Source organism: Sinohyriopsis cumingii, chromosome 4, assembly GCF_028554795.1.
Source record: "Sinohyriopsis cumingii isolate HCF-2022 chromosome 4, ASM2855479v2, whole genome shotgun sequence".
NCBI classification, from domain to species: Eukaryota; Metazoa; Mollusca; class Bivalvia; order Unionida; family Unionidae; genus Sinohyriopsis; species Sinohyriopsis cumingii.
In genome coordinates, this window is record NC_142964.1 from 93,804,051 (window position 1) to 93,822,766 (window position 18,716).

Consider the following 18,716-nt stretch of genomic DNA (forward strand, 5'->3'; position numbering starts at 1 on the left):
ATTTCTTGCACCATCCAACTGGCATTTTCTGCATTCCAGCCTATAAGAAATGTTTGGGGTTTTTATGTTGTTGATGTTGATTTTTTTTTGGGGGGGGGGGTGGCGTTCTATGTACACTCGTATGCTGTCATTATTCGTACCGAGGTGAGGCCTCACAATTTATATTGCTAGCATTTTCTGTCTCAAATTCAAGTACAGTTTCAGACATTTTTGACATGGCGTTCTAGATTGTTTGTCATGACCTAACCCTCGACTAATATACGTGGAATAAATGGACTTAATATAGGCGATTTTAAAACTATTCTAAGGCAAGAAGGCAACTAACTTTCCTTCAGGATATATTTTTGCAATATCCTCCATCAGATCCAAAATGCAGTCAGGATAGTCTTGAATGAGTGTGATAATATAAACGTATTTTCAATGTAGATCATTCTTTAGGAACGATGATAGTTCTGCTTCAGTAAATTCACCTAAGTCAACAAAAACATTTTAATAGTCAAACATCAATAGGGCCCCAAGTGGCCGAGTGGTCTAAAGTGCTCATCGTTACAGATCATTGCCATCCCACCTCTGTCTGCGTTGGTTCGAGTCTCAGGTTCGGCCAATGTGGGTATGTGAGAACGCTTGCCAGTAGCTTCTCGTGGGTCGGTAGCTCTTTTGGGATTTTCCCGGGTTCTTCCTCCACCACTGATACCGGTCGTCAAGTATAGCCTATCTTGTACTGAAAAATTACGTTAAACCCCACAATAACAACAACAAAGAATCAGTTATAAATATCGTGATGGAATTTTTCACATATCTTCCACAGTTACGGTTTTTAATTGTTTTGCCCGTATGGAAACACTCAGGCCATATGTGCCATGACAGAACCCTTAAGGTTGGATAATAAAATAACAATCAAGCAGCTTTCTGGTGTCTCTTACGAAAGGTTACTTAATGTCCAGAAGTAACATTTGAGTACTCTATATGGAATCGCCAATATCTCCAATGCAGATATCACTGAATACAGCTTTCTCTGCTGTAGTGATCTCAATATACTTTCTGAAGTCGGGCCCAAATAACAAATACAGGGAATGGTTACATAGTTTACCACTTGCCACGATTTTTTATGACTGTGTCTTCTGAGATGCAAATGTCCAGATAACAAGGACTGTCTTCATCTTCCGTGGTTGGGATATTCGACTACCATTCAGCGGACTTCGTTTAAGCTGATGCACCTTCACAAACGTTTATACGAAATCTTTTCGATCCATTTGTATACTATACTGTCTCCTCAATTCAGCATAATAATATGGTATAATATGAAAGATTGATATATTGGCAACACTAATACGCGGTCATATGCACGAAGTTTTCTTTTTTATTGTAGCCGAGTCTTGGAACGGGTGCAAGCCTTGCTGAATCTTTTAGTTCCTCAGTAACTAGGGCAACTGGAACCTATCGCAACCACTCACGTTCGGTCTTGTGAGTGGCTTCAGAAGCGGTCTTTTTGACCATGACTTTGTCACTTTCCTGAAACTTTCAGTTGTATTCATATCTGAAGTTTAGGCAGTTATCGTAACTGTCTCTCAGCCCGAATATCAATAGAAAGAGTCCTACATACACCAGACCTTGCAAAAGCGTTATCTAGGGACTTCACGTTGTATATAAATAGCACTAAACTGCCTTGCCAAGTTTGTGGTTGGCAACATTTACATATTTCGTGTTGCTACTAGACGAGGTAACAGTTTTAGTTCAAAATAGATTGCATGCGGGGTAAGTAGCTCTTCTGCGCATGACATCATTTTTGTCCAGAGTTAATATGTAAACTGTCATTATCTGTCCGTAACCGTCATCATTGTATAGAAAGCTTAACCCATCGTTTATGTGTAGTATTATCGCATAAGTGTCATCTTTCATCATTTGTGTGCAAATAAGAACATAGAAAACTCTAAATGTTCAAATGGTATGAGGTGGGGGGTGGGGCTTGTGGAATCACTTTATACTTTTTCCAAGGTCTCATACAAGCTTTCTCAATGGTTACGCAGACCAACTTCATTTCCTGAACTGATCGATATTTACAATAATCATTGTCGTCTTTCTCTGGCTATATTGGAAACAGCGATGAGAGATTTAACTCCATTTTTCCTACTACCCCTACATTTCACATATATTAATCAGACACCTTAAGATAAGAATACTTTGTACCAAGTAGGATTAGAACCCGTGCCTAACTATCCTGCACCTACAACATAATCAACTGGGCTTTGCTCTCAATCGTCACGCACTAAACAAATAACTACCACCAACACCCTCACAAGATGGTGACACCAAAGTCGAAGAAGGAGCTCCGTGTCTCCATTATGGACTCGCTTTCCAAGCTAAATATATTTTATGGACAAGTATACTAAATTGATCTATAGAAATGAACTTTATATATATATATATATATATATATATATATATATATATATATATATATATATATATATATATATATATATATATATATATATATATATATATATATATATATATATGAAATTGTATTGATGGAGTAGACTTATATACCAGACATACGTGAAAGCGCATATCTCCGGATCCCACATTCTATGTATTAAGTCAATTCAAGCACAGTGTATTAATAGTTTATTTATTATAGTCGTATATAAATAACATCAACATAAAGTCTATGCATGTTTTATGCAGAAATTATGAAAAGGCTCATACTTTATATATACAGGTTATTAAAATGGAAGCCATGTACACAAACATTTAAACATATATCATATGATAAGAACAATGTACATGAAAACTTACAATTTCTTAAAAGAAAATACAATCATTCATGAAACATTAAACGTACAAATTGTAGACTGCATACTTACAACAATAATAAACATGGTATTGAAATAACACCATATATGGCATTACTAGCTTCAAGTACATATATAAGCAGTTAACATATCTCAATTGTGTGAGATAACATGAATCTCATTCATACTGAGATTTAACATTAACCTCATTTTAATCTTTCTCTGGCATTCATATTTATATGTAAGCAAAACAATGTTTATAATTAACTGAAGCAGAAGCATAATACGTTTTAACCTTGCTTCTCAACACGCTGAAATACTAGACGTACTGGAAACGTTGTGAAAACCTGGTAACGTTTTTGCTTCCGTGAACTTTGCCAATAAATTCAGTGCCGATTGAAATAAATAAAAAAGTGGTCCACAGCTGCTGCACGTACAGCAAACCGGACACTTACATATATGCATGTGATAACGTATGTAAAAGTGACATGTAAATGTTTGAGAAGGAGATACACTGCTACTGCTGAACAAAATGTATAATGTACAATTCAGGGGCTATTATGGCATTTCCCGAGTGACATCAAGTATTACATGGATACAGTTATTAAATGCTCTCTGATATCCTTCACTTCTGATGTGGTTCTACCGTTTTAAAGATGGTCACAATGCTAAATGGGATGTGGGTGCTGTCAAAGGAAAAATTGATGAAATTGCTAGCTACATACTGGAAGATGTTTCTATATTCAGGGGCATTTATTTATTGATGACTAACTTAAAGATCAGGTAGGTTTGTGCAGCTAGGCTGATATGGGCTGATCAAAAACAGGTTTGAGTTGATATCGCCAAAGACCTATTCAATAACAAAAGAGTGACCAGAGAGTGAGATTAGCACAGGCAATTAAACATGGATTTACTTTGCTGAACCTGAATCAAGAGAAGAAAAAATGTTTGGCACAGAGAAAATCAGTGGAGTCCGTCATACGCATTATTCTTCCAAGCTAGTGCCACTGAACTTGTTATGCTTCCATAGTATTAGAATAAGATGTGGAACTCTACCGAACTACACGTCCGCTCATCTACTCTGTGAAAGCGCATTGCTGCATACATCCGCTGTAGTGACAGACTTCCTTAATGATCAAAAGTTTGCCACATCCACCATACAATAGGCGCATGGAAAATACTTTGAAGGGACTTCTTAAAGTAATGTTAACTAATAAGGACTGTATTGTATAGCACACTGATATTCGTAATTTAAATACCCCTCGCAAAACCAACACTGCCTGACAAAGTTTGGTTTGGTTTGGTGCTTTACCACACAGCGACACAAGTAGGTTATTTAGTGCTGTTACTATCAGAAAAAAGTGCCCTGTCTAAGGTCATACATCGACAGATGACCCAGGTTGGTCTAATGGTAGGATTCGAATCCGTATCTTTTCTATCACGTCTCTGTGCCTCTAACCACTTAGCCGCAGCAGCTCCCACTACGGGAATTAGAAAGCATCATATAGTATACATATCTAATAACATAATTTACATGAATCAGGGAACAAGTTATGATTCAAGCAAAGTCCACAATCAACTGCAAGTATGAACAGCAAATACAGATTTTTCATTCCAACTACTTTTCTAAGCTGTGAAATTGAAAAAAAAGCAGCTCTCTTCTGAAACTTCTGGAAAATATCTGGGATACAATTTATGGTTAAGCAAATTAAGAAAAGCAGATAGCGATATGGTTCGTCGATTTCTAGGTCAATAGAACATACGTTTCAGCATCTAGTTGAAACAAAACATTTGAAACCTTTATTCCTGTAGAAATAGGCATGTACTATTTTGTAACCTCAACGCTTATTGCGTATCTGAATTGTCTCTGTTTTATATTAGCCTTGAAAAAGACTCAATCAAAAGTCGAAAGCACTTATTCTAATTCGAAACTAGTTGTACACTGTTCGTTTCCAGTTTATTGCATTTATCTTAATCAAGCCAGACACACGCGATTCCTTGCTGGATCTGCGCACTTGAAAAGTCCGTGTATTGTTGCGGAAACTTTCTTAGATACACATACTATACTGTGATTGTTCATCTTATCAGCTGTACGTACCAGACGGTTCACCGGATAGAGAATAATTGGATGTGAACGAAGAAATTATTCCCTAGAAGAAACGTTCATGGGACAGGGGAACTGTCAACACCAGTTTTGTATGCAACACATATGTATCGTACCAGAGCATAATTATAAGATGCAGTACCTTCCTCAAGATCATTTTAATTTTTACAGCAGAGTACGTCCCTAAAACCTTTCCTGAATGTTTTAGAGTGAAATCTATACAATATTGGATTAATACAGCAGTTTAGATATAACATGCACAAAATGACAATAGATAGGATTCGAAACACAACAATGTTTTCGAAATAATAGCCAAAAGCGAGATACAATGACATGATATGAAACGGGAGCCTGCAAATGATAAAGACCATCACGACGATAATCACCATCTTTGTCACACGTCGGTTAGAGAGTAACCGGACACGACTTGGGGTATTACTCACTCCAGGAATCTTTCCTGTATGGAATGATTTCAATATATGTCCATATAGAACACACATCAAAATTAATGGCAACATGAATTGAAACACAAATAAGCAGATTGTCCACATTCGCGTTGATGACTGTTTCCATCTTCCAAAGCCAAAACAGAATTGATCCTCGAATAGCAAATGCATATTTTCCAGTAAGATAATGATCCAAATGACTGTAAGTAGTACGTAGCAATTTCTTTTAGTTCGTAATGACATTGCCCTGATGGGATGAACCAGTGCAAGGTATCTATCTAATGATATCAAGACAAGCATATACATACTTGCATAGTCACACGCGTATGTGACATAATGAATGAGTCGACACCATACGTTTCGAAATGGCAAATCAGATCTGACAGAAACTATTGTTCTCATGGAAACACAAAATACAATGAAAAGTATGTCAGTTACAGACAAATTCATAACCAGAATATCAGTAATACTTTTGATGCCTTTGTTACGCAAAATAACAGCTACCGTTAGAATGTTGCCAGCTAATCCAGTAACGGCAATTAGTCCAAATACAATTAGAAAAATTACTGTCCTAACATTTAACAAATCCTGAATTTGTTTTTCTTCTTCTGATTCTTCATACGGATGTATAGTTGTAACATTGCCGTCGAGATTTCGAGGAGAGAATTATTTGTACTTTCGATACTTGTCATCTTCTGTAAAGAAAATGAAATATAGCTCTACAAAGATATTTTCGACATACACCTTTTATGATACTTAATTTTTTATTTACACATTTGAACATATATTGTCTGTGTTTTTATAAAGACCCAAAGTAAACAATCATATCGTCTCAATCACTTTATACGGATCTAATTATGAATATTTTAATTATTGTACAACGTGGGAATTACATTCAAATGTCTAGCATTATAATATTTACCATATTTGATATAAGCTTTAGAATTAAAGACTATTGTCTTGTCTTGAACCTGTGCATTTTATCGGCCTGTTCTTTACAACTTGACGGACAAAGAGAAGAGCGGCGCTACGTATCTTTACACTCTGAGCCTGAGACTGAAATTCATTGTTTATCAGACTATCAGAAAGCACCCTTCTAATGTAATGTCATTTGTGACTGGTTGAAACAAACTGCTAAGCTCAAATGCGGGCTCAAGAGTTGTATGATTTTCTGGGATGATTTAGAATGCATGTACATTTTATTCTTTCTTTTTGATGATAACTCTCACGGAGTTAACTTGGGTTTAATATACCTAATGCTATAATCTTTTTTTCTCGACACAACACAAACTTTCGCAAGTTCCATATAAACACATGCAAATCAGATGTTGATAGAATTATTTAATACCAACAATAAAAATAAATAAATAAAAAAATAAAAAATAAATAAATAAAAACAATTACTGTATGTCTAGTGAATACATACCAGAGAGAGCATTCACTCTCTGGCAAATACTTATGCGTTTAGAGTTTGTTTCTAATTGGTTGCAAAAATGAGACTCCATCGCTAGAAAAATGTGTTTGCTTGTTTGGCTAAAATGCGATAAAGATATCTAACAGTTCCATAAAAGACATAACCTGCTAGGGTTATGATTTTACAAACCTAATGATATGATGCCATGATAGATGGAATTAATTTTCAAATAATGTTTGTAAATGTCGCATTGTAAAATAGTACATTCAGCACCCTAAAGAATGCACTCATACAATGATTGATGAGAAAGAACAATAAATAAATCATTAAGAGACGGAGATAAAGTAGCAAAGATGTACAGATTAAACGCGTACATTTTTCATGAAAATGGGGTAAATTCTTCAATACATCGATTAATTTGATTTGTAGAGTTTCAAAGAAGATAATCACAAACGTTATGGGATAAAAGTATAATTATGGTCATTTGTAAAAGAAAATTGACCATGTACTATGAAACTTACCAAAGTGATGTATATGTTTCCCCCTTATTCCTGCTTTCATCCTTTGCTTAATCTAACATTGGGAGAGAAATTCCAAGAGGTAATTACTCCTCCTACCACAATTTAAGTGATAGTCTGGCAACGAAGTTGCAGTTTATATCAACAGCGGGCAAGTTGTAAATGTCAACGCATTAATCAATTACATACCGAATACATCCGCATGTAATTCAATGCAGGTCAAGTCATAAACAACTTCTCACTCGTAGTATAAGTTGGAAACAATCTTTTTCTTCTGACTCTGCTGACAGTTTCAATAATATTTATATTTATAAAGCGAGTTAAAGAAATGTCTGTAAATAACACCACAATCAGCAGGAGGCCGTTGTGGATATGTGTTCCATTTATCTCTTGCAACAATGTGTATGCCAATATAATAGCCACGTCAGCATTTAACAGAATGTCATAAAGTGTAAAAATAATCCATAGATTGTACCACGAAAAATGCCTTTCAAAATCCTGCTCAAAATTAGTGTCCAATGTTTGGACACAAGGTTCTGGACGTTAATATGTTTTGTTATTGAAATATGAGTTTTAATATTAAATTTGCATATGAGTATTCCCATTACGGCTGTACAAGCTATTTAACCAACCCATTAACGAAGGACCACTCCGGTGGCGTCCTTCTCGGATGCGCGAGGTCGTGTGATCGGTCCCCGGTCGAGGCATACCAAAGACTTACAAAACTGGTACAAACAGCTTCCTCGCTTGGCGCTCAGCATTACGAGGTTAGTGTTAGGACTGGTCGGCCTGGTGTCAGGATGATGTGACTGAGTGGGACATTACGCTACATGATATATGGTTGCCAAAGCATCTTTGTTTAAACTACTTTGTTTTTGTTTGCTCTCTCTCTCTCTCTCTCTCTCTCTCTCAGTAGGATATATTTCTATTCCTATAGTTACAATGACTTATTGATTACGACGAGTATGTAGTACATAATGGTCCGGTTTGCTTAGTCTGAGTTCGTTATGGTTCGAGAACGTTAGTGGACCGACGCTGATATGGACCGAGTACTCCCGCAATCACGGTGTTGTATACTGACCGAGGAACTAGTAGCCGAATTAGTAGCAATATCTCACTGTCTTGGCAGCCCATATTAACGCTGCAGCTTGTATTAAATTCTTATCGCTTCAGACAGTTGGATTCGGATGCGTTCTCCCTATACTCTTTTACGCTCGAAGTCCATCATTGGTAAACGTTGTTACAATGGTAGCTATTGCTTTTTCTCCGTGTCAATGATGTTGTTTTTCTGAGTTCGCTTCCATATTTATTGCTGGACTTTGTTTCCGCACACTATTGTGGTCCATATATAGCAGAGTAGAATTCTTTAGTTGGAAGACAAAATTGTTGTTTGATATGGTCTTGTGGACGAACAATGGGATATTACAACGTCAATCGAGATGTTTTGCCGGTTGAAATAAAAAATGGATTTACAAATGTTTTTGGTGGTTATAGCTATCTGGTTTATTAGGTTCTTAAAATGTGCTATTGCCTTGTTCCTGCTTCTATAAACATGATTAGCAAACCTTACTCGCCGGCAAAAGGCAATCAAATAAATAGCGCGGTCGAGTTCTTGACTGTGTTGACGGAAATGGAAAGTACAGACATTTCCAAGCACAGATAAGGAACACAGTAGTGGTACAGACAATACACGACGAATGTGCTTTTTTGTTGGGGGGAGTATTTGTTTTTATTTTTGAAATAGCTTTAAACAATGTTAGTCATATCGCTGCGATGCCTGCAATGTGGCATTTGATAGTGATGTCTAGCACTTGGGCATCATGCCGTAGACATGTAGTATATGTCCCATCAAATCAAATCATCCTGGCATCAGCCGACCAGTCCTAACACTAACCTCTTAATGATGAGCGCCAAGAGAGGCAGCTGCTTCTACCAAGTCTTTTGTATGACTCGGTCGGGGATCGAACCCACGACATCCCGCGTCCGAGGCGGGCGCTCTAAACATATAGGCCAAAGGAGTGGTCCTAAACATCGAGTAAAACATTCTTCTATTAATCCACGTGTTGCACATAGTATGTGACTTTTATGCTAAAATGACCAAAAGTCATGGGCGGGGCTAGAGGTTCTGGTCTATATCAAGAATGAAAAGGCAAAACACACTTAATGATACTACTGGGATCAACCATTTAATTTACGGGGGGGGGGGGTGAAATTTTCTTTCAGCTGAGATATTTGTTTTCTTTTGCCTTAAAATCTTTATTTCTTTAAACTAATGCAATGGATATAATAATTTCCTATGAGCGCAAGGTAGATGTCAGATTTTCCTTCGGACTTAGATTGTCGGTTGACTAAATGCTACTGCATGATGGTCCATATGTTTTTCTCTTCAGGTAATAAAAGAGTTTAAATGGTTCAATTGTATCATTTGATGTCATTTCTTGTAATACGTTTTTATAATGGAGAATTAAAGTCAGTTTGGTTACCTTAAAGGCATCATGACTTGAACAGAAATGTAGAATAGGAATGTGTGTACAAGATTCATGCACAATAAGGAGACACTCTGTTTCGTCATCTCTATGTCCAGCATCTGTTATCCATATGATCCTGCATTCGAGTTTCCGTACTTTGTTTGGTTCACAATACCGACTCAGACAGGAAACGAATCTGAAACCCTCATGATTTACTTCGATTGGATTAGCTGTTGATCCATACAGGTCATATAATGATAGAAGACACGTATCATCACAAATTTTGTCTTTCTGAAAGCCAAGGCAAGGACAAGACAAAATGGAGTAACTTAAAAAAAGCGGGAACTCTCTTGAATCAGTTTGTATTATTCAAACGCCGTTCGTTTGATGCGCCCAAATATGGTTAAGATTATGAGATAATAGAGTATAACAAATTTCAATTACAGTAGGATACAATGACACAGCCAAACACAAAAAATAACAATACATACATATATAAATAAATCATACATTCGAAATACAAACTACGAGGATGCGTTTGCAATTTTTGCTTAAGGATGAACGGTGGAAAAATTTAAAACAAACCAATTAAAAAAATACATACAACATTTTCATCCTAGCTCTCCTAAGCGGTGAACGACGAAATGTAAAAGAGAGCCAGGTATAAGTAATGTATAGAAGACATTGATTAAACATGAAGACAAACTTGTCATATACAAGCTTGAGGCATACTTAGTTTACATGACAAAACTTGAGGTCGAAAAGTGTGTTCTTGAGACTTCACGTTTTCGATTATAATTTGATATCTTTGACTCATTATATCTGCCTGCATGTCTTTATGTGTCTGTCTGTATGTCTTTTTTGTAACTTACTTTCTTAGATAATACTTCATGCATACTTAAATGACTTTCGGAGATATCTGCTAAATTTATTTTAAGTATGTACATTTGTCCATTGGATTGCCATGTTGAGAGATGTAACTGTTTCCACAATTTATCAATAAAAATTAGAAAGATTTAATTATTCAAACTTTTCACAAAATAACACGCCTCAACTTACTATGAATAATTTTATTTAAAATAAATGCGGGCATAATGAAGAATATAGACTGACGTATACATCAGCGATGATTATATTCAAAAGTGTAAAGTCTATTTTGCAACGGTTGAAGATGAGTACACTTTATTTGTTATTCGTATCGCTTTATTTGACCTTGATGTCCGTTGAGCGTTTTGTCTAAACGTTCGAGGTTCGCGCATATCATGTGACCCTGTTAAATGTCACTTTAATTAGTGTTTAAATTGTTACAACTTCGTTTGAAATGTGTACCAAACCTTGAATCCGTACCTATCTTTTTAGTGAAACTATGGATACACCAGAATAATTCTTTTTAGATTAGCTTCACACATATCTTTTTTGTCGTAAAATTAATTGTATATAATATTTAAACTGGCTTTTCAATACTCTTTGTGTAAAACAAAAATCTTTATTTTGATTTCGTAATGTCTAATATGCTGCAACTTTTATGAATTGTCAATCATTTAGATTAATGAAGTTTATCATTTTTATACATTTATACGTCAGCGAATACTGACTGCTACTGTAAACAATAAGAGACTGATTAAAATTTCCGAAAACAGTCAAGCAATTTCAGGTGTATACAAAATTTTGTGAAATCTGGCTTTTACTGCCGAAAAACTGCTTAGGATGAAGCTAAAGGTCATGCGCATCTAAGTTTTTTTAAAACAGTAACATAATTTCTAAAGATGAAAATTGCACATATATGGAACACAAACCCTTTGGCCCCTTGTTCAGGCAGCATGCTTCAACAGGTATTTATTTTTGTCTTGGTTCAGTGACACACCTTTCTAAAAATATGACAGATGCGAAATGGTCAGCAGATGCAAAAAAAAGAATACATTATTGCACATCTCTGTAAATTAAAATGGCATTATTCTTCAATTTAGAAAGCCTAACAACAATAATGAACTATATTTCCTATAATGAAACGCCGTCCGAGTTTCTCGTACATACATTAGGCGGACAACACATGGGGTGGTAGACTTTAAGATTTGTTTTAGACTGATTGGGGGCTTCAGTTTCGTTTCGTTTCCTGTTTAAGTGGGTAGTGTAAACCAATGTATGACAATATTTAAAATAAAATACATACTGGCTATTGAGAATATAAGTTGAGGGTTCCAATTATCTTTCCTGTGTGCGTCGGTATGGTGAAGCAAGGTTCGGAAAATCGATTGTAGAACAAATTGTACAATTTAATCTGGCTGTTCCAATAACGAAGCATGATTTAGCCTCGTTGTGCATGAAGCTCGTACAGACGTCCTATTCTTCATTTCTGTTAATACTAATGCATATAAAGTAAAGTGTGTAAATATCTGTTTTACAAGAAATGACAACAAATACATATAAACAGTTCCTTAAATTAAACTTTAACTATTTAAACACCTTTATTAGCCAAGCATAAAAACCATAAGGACTACGAGTCAGTAGGATACAAGTAATCGATAGTCCAGGTCCGATAGAAAATCTGATGAAACCACACTGTAAAAACCTTTTATATCCATTTGTTGAAAGAAATAAAGATTATAAGGTAAAAAAAGGTCCCTCGGTTCGAAATAAAAGTCCACCCACCCACCTGCATAAATTAAATGGTCGATCCCTATACTCATCAGTGTCAAAAGATACAAGAAGTGTCTTCATCCCCTTTTTGGATCAGTGTAGTCGTAAATATATCGGGCATTGCTCTGCTGATATGCAGTATTTAACGAATGTAGATTATAAACAGTGGAACTAGGGTTTTGCAGCTATATCGCATGTTATTCTGTGTGTGAAATAATATGTGCGTGTGTTCTTTTTCTTGAGTCAGATATTAGAATTATCAAAGTCAGTGCGAAACCATGTATGATGATATTGAAACCTATAATACAAATTATTGAAACCTACAAAAAGAGTGGCAGGAATAACAATAAATCAATGGGTCTACACTGATGCAAGGTATTGACAAATATGCTTTCATGGGCTATATTTGCAGCTGATGTGTCTTAGAATTACTTGTATGATTTACATCACGTTAAATTTGTTCTGTTTTAAAACTACTAGATCATTTTATGTGATTTTCTGACTTCTGTTTTGTTATAATTTTCATTGATTTCCATTTATTATTTCTTACTCTTTCCAGCAATGCAAACATGCTCCATTCACTTTCGTTCATTTTGATATTACAATCGTTTTGAATGTTTGGCATCTGAGTATTTGAGCTGGATCTGTTTTTCATTTTATTTTATTGGACTCTCAAATCATCCAATTAGGTATTCGGACCAATCGGTACGTCAGTATTAAACATTATTCATAATTTTGTACAGATTCTATATTTTGATTACCCTCTGTAACATAATCACTATTTATTCATAGTTGTGTTAATCCTATACTTGGACAAACTTGGTGATAGATGAAACATTGAAATGTATTGTCTTTAAATTCTAAATATCGATCGTCATTATAAGTTTCATGCGTTGATTCGGGATTGATTACTCGCTTAATTTACACTTTCTGATTAGCTCCGGTTGTTAACTATTGCATTTACTTATATATGTTATGGTGCGTATCCTTCTCTGTAAAAAGCCGGTACGATTTGCCTATAGTATGTGCAGTTTCACATTTTTTATATTATAACACGTGAACATATCACTTTATGTGATTCTGATTGGTCCAAATAAGCACATCAAACTTTTATTCTTTGCATTGTTTGGCTGCGAAAATATGTTTAACCCCGGCTAATAGAATGTCTTGATTTCAATGATTATTGAAACGATTCGGGTTAAAATGGTCTCATCTCTCTGACTATGGCCAATTTACCACCACAGGGACTTGTTATGTTATTTATAACATTTCATAACATGAGAAATGGCTAGAACTCCAAGACAACAACAACAGGTAAAATTAAGGTTATTGCTCAGTTGATAGCGGGTGTGTGGGATGGGGTTGGAGGGTGTCGGTAAGCATGTAAACCACGTCATATGACTTTTTAGGCATTAGCTGATTTGTTACTTTCATTCTTGGCAAAGGTTTTAATCAAAGCATTAAGAAGTGTATAGTCTGTTTCATCTGTGAACCCTTCGCTCTCGAACGGGTTTTCATCTTGTATTATTTTTACCATTTTTTATGTTGCGTTGCAATTTAACCTTAAAGAAAATAAACCCCAAGATATCAATGAATTACGTTAAAGTTAAATATTATGTTTTTTTCATCTGATAAGGCCACATTTTGTAGCAAACGAGGTCAGTGTGCACTACTGGCCAGTTTTTATTCTTATGATGTCAATGATGTATTCAATACATTGTATTGGATTCTAAACAACGTCCAAAAATGTTTCAAACCAGTCTTATTGCTATTGGGGTTAGAAGCAATTGTACTAGCAATGGAAAAGAAGATGGAGACAGCTCCGATCTTATTTAGAAGTAAAAAATACGAAATATGTGCACATATTTAATTAGCTCAGGGATATTTGTACCAGCAAAATGCTATTATATGCAATCGCCATGTGTTCTCATCCACACTTTGCAGTTTAATCATTCGGACACTATATTCCGTATCATTATAAACAATATTGCATTGTTTGTACGTGACAAATTGAGACTATACGTAGTATCGGCCTTTCGTACTCATGCAACAAAGAAATATAGCTGTTTTGCTAGCCTGACGTTTATTTATTTCAGTCTGGTTATTTCAGTCAAATCGTATCAGTCACAGTGTCCACGAGCTCTGAACGGCTTTTAAAAAGAAGTAAAACTTGTTTGCTTTTGCTGTGGCTGAGGAAGTTGTTATAAAATCAAGCTACAAAAGAAATTCACTCATTAAACAACACAAGGTAACTCCAAGTTTGATAACACACCATATATATATACAAATTTTTAACAACATTTTGTTGTAGTTTTATGTTAACGCTTTTTTTTAAACTCACTCATCCCAATAATTTGTATACTTTTTATGTTTATTTTGACATTTTCTTTATCATCCCATCATAGGAGCTGAAGATAGATAGATAGATATATAGATAGATAAACAAACTCCTAAATATTAAACGACCCCAATCCGACTGTGAAATATTACCTCTCCCCTTGACGCTATTGTCATCACTTTTAATGCTCGTCACTTTTATGTTGCCTATTACCCGCCTTGGACAAATTCATGTGAACGTCAAAGGCTGTCGTGCACTGTATGTATGATGAGGTCATTTAACTATATCAAATGACACTTTCTATCTTTGATCAATCGGCTAAGCGGGTTTCTAAAATGCACTTCGATATTGTAGGCAATACACGTACTCAAACTGACTTAAAAAACAAATAGAAGACACAGAGGAATATTATTTTTTATATAGTTTTAATATATAAATAAGCATATTCGTTTCTAATGATTGTTTTGAAAAGTTCCTTGACATTTTCAAGGTATCGGTTGAGAAAAATGGACATGCGTGGGTTTTGGGCATGCATGGAGAATATGCAACGCATTGTTTAGTCTGTGTCATGGAAAATTTAGAACTGCTTTCACTTTTGGATCCTACAATAAGTAATAGCCAAATAAATATTTACAACTAATCTTTGCAGATGACTACTATTATTTATGGAATAACATATTTTGGGCTACTGTGTATTCCTTTGTAGTTTTGGTAGGACCCTTGATGTATATGTGTGTAAAAGAGAGAGAGAGAAAATGTATGCATGTATGAATGGATAAATGGACGTATGTATTATATGGTTCGACGGGACATAAACACAATTAAGGTTATACAACGCTGACTAAATATCAGGAGAGACAGACAGACAGACAGAAAGCCAGACAGAGATAGATAAAACTCACCAATCGTTCCCGAGTCAAGGTGTATCAGATTGTTGAACCATCCTTCTTTTGGACTCAATTCAAAGCACTTGCCAGTCAAGGCTGCAAAAGAATTTCAGATCCTAAGTAGTCATATAAATATAAATGTGACACAAACTAATTTAAATTTATTTACTTGCTGCTTATAATCCCCAATGATAGAATTTATAAATTCTGAATCATTTTCTGGCATATATCGTTTTCTTCGAAATCAGTGATATTCTACGGTTCTACGGTTCTACAGATCTCCACTGTTTTATGCGACGACCAAACAGCGACCGCTTAAGGGTAATGTTCTGTTGACCCATGTTATTACCATAATCTCTAATTTTATCATCCAATCAGATGAAGTCATAAATTTTCTCCTTTGGGAGAATGAGCAGTGTGGCTGAAGATCATCAGTGTGTGCTGAACGATTTGATTCACTTTCAGATTTTTGAAAGCTGCATTTCTATTGGCTAATTCAAAGGTCAGCAAAACATAACCCCTAAGCAGTCGCTGTCAGATCTTCACGTCTGACAGTGGAAATCAGAATGCTATTGTACATTCAGCTATTTATTCTTTCTCTATCTCCTTCATAAAACTGATCACATTGTGCAGAAGTACAATTCCTCTACTGATATGTGGGTCTTCGTCACGCTAATGTTTACATGGAATCATCAACTTTTACAGAAACAGACGCAGTTGTTTCGAATATGCATCTGACATTGATTATATATTTGTACCCACATTTTTACAGAACTTTATGGGTCAGAACATTTAGTTTTCACAAGAAATACAATTTACCAAAGTTTTCTAAAGTCTGTATTTTTGCATATTATGCGGTAGTGCTCATTTAAAGACTTATTGTTGATTACAGTCGGTGCATTCCAACATTTCCTGACATATGTAATACAGCTGCTGGACTGGGTCATATTTCGAACGAAATACATTAAATTATGGCTAATGAGATTTCAGCTCCGTTGCATGTAGTATCAAATAAACCCTAGGCAACGGTATCTTCTCTTCTAAATGGCAAATTACAACTGTTATCATTATATCTGACACGGGGAACAAAACAAATCCGTAAAATTGTAGCGTTGAAAAAAGCGTTGAACTAATACTTTCAAAAGAATGTTTCTACTGAGTTTAGTTTAACGATATTTGATATAAATGCCAATCTGAGTTTAACCAAAGACATTCTACTATGTATCAATTAATACAAGTTTGATTTAAATTGTAAATGTCTCGTCTAGAAACGATATTCTTATTACTGTGATATTTCTATTCTTATTACTGTGATATTTCGAAGGATTTTGGAAAAGTTTAAACTAAAGGACTTGTTCTAATGCTGCTTATTGTACTAAACGCATTTTATTGAAATGGCTCAATATTCATCTTGACAATAGAAATCAGTTTGCTGATGTCAATAATGTACTTTCTTAATGAAGGTCCCTTTGGCATATATGATGTGACCATTCAGTCTAACAGGGGAGCCATGGTTGCCTCATCGATATAGCGTCGCGATTACAATACCCATCTTGACTAGCCCGGTTAAGCTGCCTCGGTCTGTCCATGAGAACGTAACACCCATTTTCTTGACGTGATATAGCCAATAATGTATTGAAACAGTCACTAGAAGGCAACAAAACGTTTCTCTGATGGGTCATTATCTACCACAGCAGTAAGTCAGTAATTTTCGTCAAATGAACTTCAAATCAGGATCTCCGTTAACTTCATACTAGATCATCAGAAAGGCTGATACAGTTTAATTATGAGTATGTCCATTTTATAAAAATTCAGTATCCGTTCATTCATTGTTGAGTCTATAGCGAAATTAAATCGCTGTAATAAGACTTCTTGGTAATTACTTAACATAGCGGTAATTGACATTGAACGAACGTTACATCAGTTATCTCGGTAGCAACCGTTTTCGTCGTCAAAAGGGTTGAAAAAGCTTAAAGTGAGAAAACCTCGTAAATGTTTTCTACCTCCATGTCACTAATCTAAATTAAAAATGAATACAATAGAATGTTATTATTGTATGATAAGCAGAATAAATGTATATATTATTCATTATTAATTTAGAAGTTGCAACATTGTTATAGGAGGAAGAAGACATACAGGTGGTTTTCTTGAATTACCTTTATTCTCATTTAGGAAATATATTCGCTCTAAGATATAAGATATTTCCATATTTAATTAATACTATTTGTACGATATATTTCCATATTTAATTAATAATGTTTATACTTAGATATGACACATTTCCATATTTAATTAATGATGCCTATGCTATGATATATGTCCATGGATAATTAATAAAACTTGTTAGAGATGATAGCTTTGCATGTTTAGTTAATAATTATTCTTATATATCATATATTTCCATAGTTAATAATGAATGATTCTTCCTCATATTCCTCTCTTTCATCTTCCCACCTGTACCCATTTCTAATAAACAATCATAAAATAAATATACGAACACTGTACATTGACTCAATTCTGAAAAATAGTATTACCAAACTTTTAAAAATGTCAAATTCAAACAAACAAATCAAGCAAGAGGTCCAAGCACAAGTTGGCCACTGATTTTCTAATGGCATGTGAAGAAGCCCATCGAATATCTGAATGCTCCGTTTTCATTTTTAATTAGCATTTGCGAACAGAATAAACAGTATTGTCTAAATCTTATTCAGACTTGTTCAATATAAAGCATCGCCCTTCTTCTTCGTGAACCTAGCCGTAGCTTCAAATCCTGTGAAGCACTTAAATGATAGTGAAATAGGCTATAACCTCAAACAAGGTTTTCGCGAAAATTTCTAAATGACATTGCCTTTTTAAACGAATCACAATGCAATAACGTTTAGTTAGTAAGTCTGCATATACAACCATTCCCGATACATTATACGGCATATATTCTGGATGTCTGCATATACAACCATTCCCGATACATTATATGGCATATATTCTGGAAGTCTGCATATACAACCATTCGCGATACATTATATGGCATATACTCTGGGCATGTTGATCGATATGGTGGAAAACTATAGGCCAAAAGGCTCTTACATTCTAGTATCACCTTTACAGTTAA

General features: G+C 35.0%; 1 long non-coding RNA gene across 1 annotated transcript; it reads right to left on the reverse strand.

Moving 5' to 3' along the window:
* Positions 1–2,613: 2,613 nt before the first annotated feature.
* On the reverse strand, positions 2,614–7,367 carry LOC149801690 (uncharacterized). Its single transcript, XR_016420712.1, has 2 exons — positions 7,281–7,367; positions 2,614–6,040 (listed from the first exon to the last, which is right to left on the reverse strand). It is a non-coding gene; the product is annotated as an uncharacterized LOC149801690 (long non-coding RNA).
* Positions 7,368–18,716: the final 11,349 nt, after the last annotated feature.